This window comes from Cupressus sempervirens, chromosome 8 (genome assembly GCF_028749045.1).
Source record: "Cupressus sempervirens isolate cs-2001-9-10 chromosome 8, ASM2874904v1, whole genome shotgun sequence".
Classification (NCBI taxonomy): domain Eukaryota; kingdom Viridiplantae; phylum Streptophyta; class Pinopsida; order Cupressales; family Cupressaceae; genus Cupressus; species Cupressus sempervirens.
In genome coordinates this window covers 460,659,447-460,670,246 of record NC_143125.1, presented here as the reverse complement: position 1 = coordinate 460,670,246, position 10,800 = coordinate 460,659,447, and the positions used below count along the sequence as shown (strand labels likewise).

Genomic DNA, 10,800 nt, shown 5'->3' with positions numbered 1-10,800 from the left:
TCTATATGGGGAGGTAAAGGTGGTTGATTAACTTTCTCTAGAAGCTTTAGTTATTCCAAGTCAACAAGAAGAGATCATATTCCTACAAAAAATCTTGCAATTCCTTAAATTATGGTTGATCCACACATAAGAGGCAAAGGCAAAAGAAGTCAATCATAGTTTCCCATTTATAGATACAGATTAGGACCTTAAGTACCAATCCAAACCATCCATACTATCATGGTGTGTTGAGGTTACCTATAGGTAAATTTAATCAATTAGTTTGGGGACTTGGTGGTCCACACTACCTCCTATGCTTATTGTGGTGTTATAACTAGCTCCTTCCTTTAGCCCCTAGTGCTATAGATTAGTTAAAGTTGCATTAGCTTTGGTGCCTTAAAAGATAGTAGGCCACCCTCTTTAAGATTATTTTAGGGGGTGATACATAGAAAAATTCATATAGATATATATTTCTGAGATAAGGGCATGTAGTCCATTGGAAATCTATGGCTCATTGTTCCAGGTCCACTAGTGGTAGAGGGAAAGGAAGATCAAGTTATATAGTTAGTGTAATAAGCAATTGATCAAGTTACAAAACCTACCATTAATAAGAGAACTATCTATTATTTCTATGAGGCTTAATTTAGATTTGAATCATGTAAATATTATGAAGAAATCCATCTTATTGAAACAAAGATCATGAATAAATATTGCATTACTATTTAGGTAGGGATACCACAACTTTCTTATGCACATTACATCAAATCTTAACCACTATCACTCTCTATCAAATATAAGAAAGCATGAAATATTATAACCAAACTTGAGGCAAAAAAGTAACATACTTGGTGGTGAATGTAATCCATTTGAAATATGAGGTACTTTTTTTGCCTACATCTTTTGCATAAGTTCAACCTACTATCATAATAGCTCATCAAAATTTGTGATTTGATGCTTCAAAAGGAATCTTGTCTAGTATGCTTTGAATAAATCTAGATTTTTCTCTTCCATCTTTTACCATGCTGCAAAACAAATAATTATTACTTAGGTACATACAAAGAATAATTCAAAAATGTTAGCCATTGTGAAAAATTGTTTTGTTCTAGCAACAGACCATAGATATCTAGAAAAACCACTAAAGATTTTATCTCTATGACACAATTATGTGAACAAATGGTAGCCACTCTAAAAAATAGAATGGATGTAGTCTCTAAGCATAGGAGGGTAAGCACATTGCACAAGAATGTTCATATATCTTCCTCTCTCAAAATATTTTGCATCATCATTGTCATCATCATTATTATCAATATTTATTCCCCTTCCCTGAGTAATGAATCTCATATAAGAAAAAAAAAGTTTAAAGTAAACATAAATTATGCAACAAATGCATATAGGATAGATGCCCCGAATATAAACCACAAAATTGATGGAAACTTCAAGAAATTTTGTTAATGTAAAGAAAATCTCCCCTGCAAAGAGAAATATGAACTATGAAAACCACATCTAGATGTTTATTTAAAAAAAAGAAGGTGAATTACTTTTTTATATCAATGAATGAAAAAATACATCAAAAAATTTAACCTTGAGGAGAACATTTAGAGCAATCCATGTCTACACCAAAAAGATCAAAGAAAAGGGAGAAAGAAAATACAAGAAAATTGAATAAATAACACCTATTTTATGAGTTCTAAACCTTTCATATTGTCAATTTTGCTTTTATATTTAGCTTTTTGTCTATTTCATAACATACTATTGACTTAATTAATCATGTTTCTCTTTGGCCCTCATGCTAAGGGGGAGTTAGAATTTTTTTAGACCTGTACTATGCCAAGAACAAAATCATGAATTTCACTACCATAGCATTTTCCAGAATACTTCAGTAATTTCGAGTTTGATTGTGGTACAGGAGCACCATGAGATGGAAAAAATGTACCTAGAGCATTTGATGGAACACAAGGAAGATCATATGCACAAAAGAGTCAAATAGGAACTATAAGGTATTAAATTAATGTAATTGGGCCAATAGAACCCCAAAATATAGTGGGATGGAATAAAAGTGCATAAAAATATATTGTTTCCATTTAGGAAAAATAGAGCCTAAAGAACTAATTTATGAGGTTTTATGGTTTTAGTGGTTAATATAGGGTGATAAGGTCATATATAGGCCTTTTTAATAAGGTTTGTTTAATACAAGTCTTGCCAAAGTTTGACAACTTGACAAATTTAAGCTATAAACCTGTCAACATTAATAAGTTAACATAGTTGGGTTTTTAGTTAGTTCTAAACAATTTAGAAGTTAGTTGGAGTTTATGATCATTTTTTGGGACTTAAATAAAGTATACTTAAATGTATCATGCCTGAGAGAATGGTAAATAACAGATGTACTAGTGAAGTTTGAATTGAATAAACCACATTTTTTCTACATTTTTATGCTTCTTTCTCTATGACAGTCTCATTTCAATGTTTATTTCTGATTTGTATGGTTCCATTTCGAAATACCATCAATTGTATTTGTTACGGGGCTGCATCAGCCACGTTTATTCTTTTGTGACATTTATTTTCATTTATTATTAAGGAAGATATGGTTGTTACCTTGAAAACAGTCTTCATTCTGGTTTCTTGCAAAAATAGTCCAATTTCAACCCATATTAATGTATCAAATCCTAAATATCTTCATCTGATTTTCATTTTTCATTGTGGAGGCATGAATCCTCAAAAATTTGGCTTTTGAATCGTTTTTTTTCATTGAGTATCGACCAAGATATTCAAGTTTTGGTGTAAGCTACCCTAAACCCTTCCCTATTCAGATTTTCACTTTCTAATTTTCGTTTCTTTCATGTTGAGAACAGTATCCATTTGATGGTTCACTTATTGATCATTGTATTATATTGAATCTTCTTCATTCTTGGTTTTGTGGAACCCGATTTCATACAATATTAAAAAAGATATAAAGAATTTTCTATAGACTGTCAAAACCCTCATCTTGGGAATCTAGTGTGCGAAAAAGATTTGAATCCCTATAAAGTCCCAAAATGGGAGTAATTGAGGGGAAAAATGAATATTATGTTTATATGATTCATGCAGGGAATCATGCATTAGATATCACATGGATCCAATAAGAAGAATGTATGAACTTCTATATAACTGGACTGCACTATAGAAGGTGATGCTGATCAAAGTATGTTCCAGTCTGATATCAAAGTTAAAAGAGTACTGATATGGGGGAGTAGTGAGCCTCATGATCAAGATTGAAATTTAAAAGTACTTAGTCTTTGATGTTTTTGAGTGATCCTTTTTGATGAAATTGTGGGTGTTGTTACAAAGCGAATAATGGAAAGAAACATTACAAATGACATTGCTTTGAGGTTCATTTTACCTCTGCATCAGATTGTTTCCTTAAATATCAATTTTGTACACAGTTGCAATCATTTATAACCATAGAAAATGATATTTGTTTAATGGCTTTGCAATTATAAACCAACAAATCTGAGGCTCTTTAAAAAATGGTACTATCATTCATAATTTTTATGAGAGATTTAAATCTGTGACCATAAAAAGAGTGTGCTCTATTCTAAAATAGGATGTTAATATTTAAGTTTACATGTTTATGTTCTTCAATGATTAGTTTTTTATAAGGGCTACTGTTTGAAATTATTGACAATGAGTTTTGAGGATCAAAATTACTTGACATTTCTTGGTCAAGTAATTTGGTGGTTATGAATACAAATGTTTTTTGAAGTCCAGTGATGGTTATATTGACAGAAGCATTATGAGCAGCACCATGGGAAGCGATGCAAATCCTAAGACAGAGGATTGTCTTGGAGTTTTCCGGTTTGTATAAGGGACTGAATACAACTTGCAGTCTTCTTCCATTAGGGTTCTTCGACTAACTTTAGACTCTATGGTTTGCTCTGTTTTCGATAGGTATATGAGAGATGAGAGAACATAGTGTTTTTCTCTTCCCCGGATTTGTTGAAAAGAGATGATTCCCAGCATAGGCTTAAGCTACAGTTAAACTATGAAGATGTTATCAAGGCTTTGTTGGAATATTTAATGCAGCATTGACGTTTGCCCCTAGAGCCAAATGCTCACCTACCCCCCTGACGTCCAGAACAGACAAAAAAATTAATACAGGTAGGTGAGGTTTTCAAATTTTGAAAAGAGGGGAAAACTGGAATGTGACTAAAGGAATGTATTATTCATTCATTCAGGAGAGCTTGCAGATCAAGCAGATCAAAGAGAAGTTGCAGAGCTGAGCAAAGAAGGAAGAAGGAAAGAAGTTTGTGCTTGCAGTTGCACGTGCTTCCCTTGTTCACTCTGTAAGTTTGTTATTGTTAGATTCATCCTGTTGAAGCAGTGATTACTCCAGGCACCATTGTATGCAGCCATTAGAGTTGCAGGTTTAAAATTTTATTGAAGTTTGAAGTATTATCAGTTTAGGGTTTTCTGGTTGAAGCCGAATGCTCCCAGATTTTGTAATAGTTGAAATCTCAGTTAAATAGAAAAGAAAGTAGGCATACTTGAATCTATTGTTCTTCCTCTTCTATTCATTGTATTTGAGAAACTTGGTTGAAAGGTTAAAGCTCGGCTCTCTGATTTTAATCGTGAAAGCATTCATGTTAGATTTTTTCTAAGTTATAAATCTTATTAGTTGGAGCCGACCTTACTCGACATCTATTGTCTTCTTTGAGTGCTGAGTTAACTCGGCACCTATCCTTTGTGTGCCAAGCTCACTCAGCACCTATTGCCTGTCACTCGGCACCATCAAGTGCCGAGGAAGTGCCGAGTAAAACTGGCACTCGGCACCTTCATGTGCCGAGCACTTTTTTCAAGTTCCAAGTAAAGATTTTAGTTTTAGGGTTGTGAGTATTTGTGTATTAAATTAATTTTTAATATATTTCTCACATGGTATCAGAGCTTTGAGGCCCCACATCCACAGTGAGTTAGGACATTTATTTTCTGGGATATCTGACATGGTAGGAGATGCAGGAAAGATATGGCAGCAGTCACCATCCTTTAATAGACAAAATTATGATACATGGGCAAAGAAAATGAAAACCATTATGGTTGCAAATGATTTGTGGGAGTTTGTAGTTAATGGATTCAATGATGTGACTGATCCAACTCAGTATGCTACCCTCACAAATTCACATAAGACTCATTTGAAAGAGTCAAGGAGGAAGGATGCTAAGGCATTAAGTCTTATTGAAGCAATAATGACAGAGACATTTTTCCCAAAGACTGCAGCAATAAATTATGCAAAAGAAGCATGGGATATCCTTGAGATGAACTTCAAGGGGACTGATAAAGTCCGTACAGTAAAGCTATAGAATATAAGGAGGGAATTTGAGAACCTTCAGATGAAGGAAAATGAATCAGTTGTAGACTTCAGTTCAAGGACCTCCAATGTGATTAACCAATTGAAGTGAAATGGAGAAGACTATCAAGAGCAGAGGATAGTGGAAAAGATATTGAGGAGTTTACCTCATAAATATGACTTTTTGGTCATGACAATAGAAGAGGCAAAAGACCTCATTGTTTTGAGAATGGATGAGTTGATGGGTTCTCTTCAAACCCATGAGCATAGGATCAATAGATCTACATCTTCTACTTCCCAAGAGCAAGCATTCAAGGCTCAATTAAATCCAAGAGAAAAGGGGAGAGGAAGAAACGGCTCAGGTAGAAACTCCAGAGGCAGAGGCCGAGGTAATGGAGGATAAAGGAATGCTGCAACAAAAAGCTCAGGAAGAGCAGATGGAGCAAGTAGCTCACAAAATACTTCAAGAGGAGGTAAGAAAAACTACACCTCAAATAAGAGTAATGTAGAATGCTACTACTGTCATAAATATGGGCATTATGCAAATGAATGCTGGAAGAAGCAGAATGATCAATCAGGACAAGCAAATGTGGCTGATGTGAACATGGGAAGTGGACCCAATGTTGTTGCCTCCATCATGTGTAATGTTGGTGAAGAAGGAAGCCCTAAGGTTTGGCACCTCAACAGTGGATGTAGCAACCACATGAGTGATAATGAAACATTGTTTTCATTCATTGACAAGAGTTTCAAATCAAAAATTAAGATGGGTAACAATGGAACCCTACCAGTTGTGGGCAAAGGATCTATTATGGTCCGCACCAAGAAAGGTGAGAAAAGGAAAATAAAAAATGTGTATTTCGCCCCTAGTATGAAGCACAATTTGATGAGCATTGGTCAGCTCATTCAAAATGGATACAAAGTGCTGATGGAGAATGACACATGTGTCATTCATGAAAAAGATGGGAGCAAGAACCTACTTGCAGCAGTTCAAATGAAAAAGAACAGAATGTTTCCCTTGAGGATTGAGACATGTTTCTCATCTCAAGTTCGTGCTACACCTCCCACACAATCAGCTCTAAGGAGTGTGATTGAAGACCCTTCACGACTATGGCACCTTAAGTATGGTCATCTTGGCTATGCTGGTTTAAATTTGTTGTCAAATAAAAGAATGGTAGAAGGTTTGCCACGCATAGGAAATTCATGTGACAAGTGTGAGGCTTGTATTTTGGGTAAGAAACATAGGCTTTCCTTTAATTCTGGAAATTTTAGGAGGGCTAGATATCCATTAGAGTTTGTGCATACTGACCTAGTCGGTCCTATGCAAGTTACTTCCATTGGGGGGAGTACTTATTTCATGACATTTATTGATGATTTCAGTCGTAGGACATGGGTGTATTTCTTAAAAAATAAATCAGAAGCATTTGATAAATTTGTAAAATTTAAAGCCCAGGCTGAAAGAGAATATGGACACTATATCAAGGTCCTAAGATCAGATAGAGGAGGGGAGTATACCTCCAATTCTTTTATAAATTTTTGCAGGAAACATGGTATAAAGAAAGAGCTCACAGCCAGCTATACACCACAGCAGAATGGAGTGGCTGAAAGAAAGAATATGACCATTGTTGAAATGGTAAGGAGCATGATGAAAGAGAAAGGTCTTCCAACTGAATTTTGGGGAGAGGCTGTGGCAACAATAGTTTATCTAATTAATAGATGTCCTACAAAGGCAGTCCATGACAGAATTCCAATGGAAGCATGGTCACGAAGAAGATGGACAGTTGAACACCTAAGGGTGTTTGGATGTGTTGCATATGCACATGTGCCTAAAGAGCAAAGGCAAAAATTGAATGACAAAGGTGTGAAGTGCATCTTCACAGAGTATAGCTCAGAATCAAAGGCATATAGATTGTATGACCCATTGAACAATAAGATGATGCTTTTAAGAGATGTGGAATTTCTTGAAAATCAGTCTTGGTATGGTTCAATTGATGAGTTATCGAGCACTTCCATTAAAGTGCCAATTATGAGTGAAGAAGACACTGATGGACAACAAGAAGAAGGAGCAAATAGAAGAAAAGGCAAGTAGGTTTAGTCATTGCCGAGCTTCTCTAGGCATGACCGAGTGTCAGTGCCGAGTAATAGTGAAGACCGAGTTGCTCGGCAAAGCAGTAGCAGTTAAGATTCTGATCCCACACTCTCCTCCCTATTACCAAGAAAGACCAAGAGTCTTAGGGAGATATACCAAAATGAAAGGTATGAAGATTATGATGAGAGTGTTAATTTTGCATTATTTTCTCATAGTGATCCAATATACTTTGAGAAAGCTATTAGGGAGAAGAAATGGTGTAATGCCATGGATGAGGAGATAGATGTTATAGAAAGGAATGAGACATGGGAGCTAACTAAATTGCCTCCAAAGAAGCAAGTGATTGGAGTGAAATGAGTCTATAAGACCAAATGCAATGCTGAAGGCAAGATTGATAGACATAAGGCAACGTTGGTAGTCAAAGGCTACAAACAACAGTATGACAGAGATTATGATGAGACCTATGCCCCAGTTGCAAAAATGGAAATCGTGCGTGTTGTCATAGCAATTGCAGCTCAGCACAAGTGGAAGGTATTTCAAATGGATGTGAAGTCCGCCTTCCTTAATGATGTATTGAAGGAAGAAGTATATGTGGAGCAACCACCTAGTTATGAAGTTGTAGGTGAAAAACACAAAGTATATAGATTGAAGAGAGCTCTTTATGGGCTCAAGCAAGCTCTAAGGGCATAGTACAGTAGGATTGACTCATATTTGATGAGCAATGGCTTTAGCAAAAGCAATGGTGAGCCCACTCTTTACATCAAGGCAGCAGATAGTAATGTATTGATTTTTGTCTTGTATGTAGATGACTTAATTTTTACTGGTAATGATAAGACTCTAATTGGTGAGTTCAAAGAGGCCATGAAAAGTGAATTTGAAATGACAGACTTAGGTCTCTTGAAGTACTTTCTAGGCATAGAAGTAAAACAAATGCATGATGGCATATTCATCTCTCAAGAAAAGTATGCAGGGAAGATCTTGGAGAGATTTAAAATGCAGAATAGTAAGGTAGCCCCCACACCAATAGCAGTAGGTCTGAAGTTAAGCAAGGAAGACTCTAGCAAGAGAGTGGATCCAACACTATACAAGAGTGTGGTTGGAAGTTTAATGTATTTGACTGCAACTCGGCCAAACCTAATGCATGCAGTAAGTCTGATTTCCAGATTTATGGAAACACCAAAGGATTCCCATTGGCAAGTGGGAAAGAGGATCCTAAGGTGTGTGAAAGGTACCAAGGGATTTAGGATTTTATATACTGCAAATGATGATTTCAAGTTGGTGGGTTACACTGATAGTGATTGGGCTGGAAGTTTAGATGATAGAAAGAGCACTTCCAGATACATGTTTCATATGGGATCGGGTGCAATTTCATGGGCATCCAAGAAGTAACCTATTGTTGCTCAATCTACAGCAGAGGCTGAATACATTGTAGCAAATGCAGTAGCATGTCAAGCTATTTGGTTAAGGAGGATCTTGACAGATTTGAATGAAAGGCAAGAGGATGGAACCACAATTTATTGTGACAACATCTCATCAATTGCATTGTCCAAGAATCTAGTCTTCCATGGGAGAAGCAAACATATAGAGATCAGATATCACTTCATCAGAGAGTTGGTGAAGAATGAGGATATCAAAATGAAATTTTGCAAGTCTGAGCAGCAGCTAGCAAACATTTTCACAAAGCCATTAGGCATTGGATCTTTTGTACACCTAAAAGAGTGTCTTGGTGTAGTTGATTTGGATCAGCTGTGATCTTTGTTTGTTTGGCTCGGGACAAAGGGGGAGTGTTGGAATATTTAATACAGCGTTGACGTTTGCCCCTAGAGCCAAATGCTCACCTACTCCCCTGACGTCCAAAACAGACAGAAAAATTAATACGGGTAGGTGAGGTTTTCAAATTTTGAAAAGAGAGGGAAACTGGAATGCGACTAAAGGAATGTATTATTCATTCATTCAGGAGAGCTTGCAGATCAAGCAAATCAGAGAGAAGTTGCAGAGCTGAGCAGAGAAGGAAGAAGGAAAGAAATTTTTGCCTGCAGTTGCATGTGCTTCCCTTGTTCACTCTGTAAGTTTGTCATTGTTAGATTCATCTTGTTGAAGTAGTGATTGCTCCAGGCACCATTGTATGCAGCCATTAGAGTTGCAGGTTTAAAATTTTATTGAAGTTTGAAGTATTATCAGTTAAGAGTTTCCTGGTTGAACCCGAATGCTCCCATATTTTGTAATAGTTTAAATCTCAGTTGAATAGAAAAGAAAATAGGCATACTTGAATCTATTGTTCTTCCTCTTCTATTCATTGTATTTGAGAAACTTAGTTGAAAGGTTAAAGCTCGGCTCTCTGGTTTTAATCGTGAAAGCATTCACGTTAGATTTTTTCTAAGTTATAAATCTTATTAGTTGGAGCCGACCTTACTTGGCATCCATTGTCTTCTTTGAGTGCCGAGCTAACTCGACACCTATCCTTTGTGTGCCGAGCTCACTCGGCATCTGTTGCCTGTCACTCGGCACCATCAAGTGCCGAGTAAAACTAGCACTTGGCACCTTCATGTGTCGAGCACTTTTTTCAAGTGCCGAGTAAAGATTTTAGTTTTAGGGTTGTGAGTATTTGTGTATTAAATTAATTTTTAATATATTTCTCACAGGCTTGGTCGGATAATTTCAAATAGTAGCCAATCAGAGCCACTGTACATAGATTAAGTGCAAGACCCACAAATGGTGCCTGATGATTCTTATTCTGATTCCATGGTGCAATTCACACACACTTACAAGTCCACCCTGGTTGAATCTTAAGTGAAGATCTCTCACAAGACAGAGCTAACCGCATTGTACATTCCCTAATGAATGAAGAATTAAAGAAATAAAATAGCTTTCATTGACTATTCAAACTCAACTTGGTAGTGGAATTGATTTATGTAAGAATACTATTGGAGGTTTCGCAGGAAACAAATATGATCTTTGATGTGGTTACGGGTCTTGGGTTCTAGATTTCTACAGGAAATGGATTTAATGGACAAATGGAAGATGTGAAGATCAATGGTTCAGGAGTTAGAGAAGCTAGTGTGCTTCGTTATAAAGAGAAGCGAAGAACAAGATTGTTTTAAAAAAAAAATACGATATGAAGTCAGAAAGTTTAATGCAGAGAGATGCCCATGAATGAAGGGAAGGTTTGTGAGAAGGATGGAAAAATTGTAAAGCAAGCTATTCTTTTATTCAACATTTATAATAAGGTGTAGTTGCTTCATTCTGAGATGGTCAATGACACTTTCTTCTTGCAACAAGGAAGATATTGCTGCAGAAACATATTCATTTAATACGAAATCCAAGGTTGTAGAGTTGGCGTTTATCAACTGTAGTTTGTATTTTTAATTTCTTTTACTCTGTCTTTCATCTAAAGAAAAACTAATTTGTTTGGATATCC

General features: G+C 36.0%; 1 pseudogene; it reads left to right on the top strand.

Annotated features, from left to right (window-relative positions):
* Positions 1-3,685: 3,685 nt before the first annotated feature.
* Positions 3,686-10,574, top strand: LOC149543223 (zinc finger protein CONSTANS-LIKE 8-like; annotated as a pseudogene).
* The last annotated feature ends 226 nt before the right edge of the window (positions 10,575-10,800 follow it).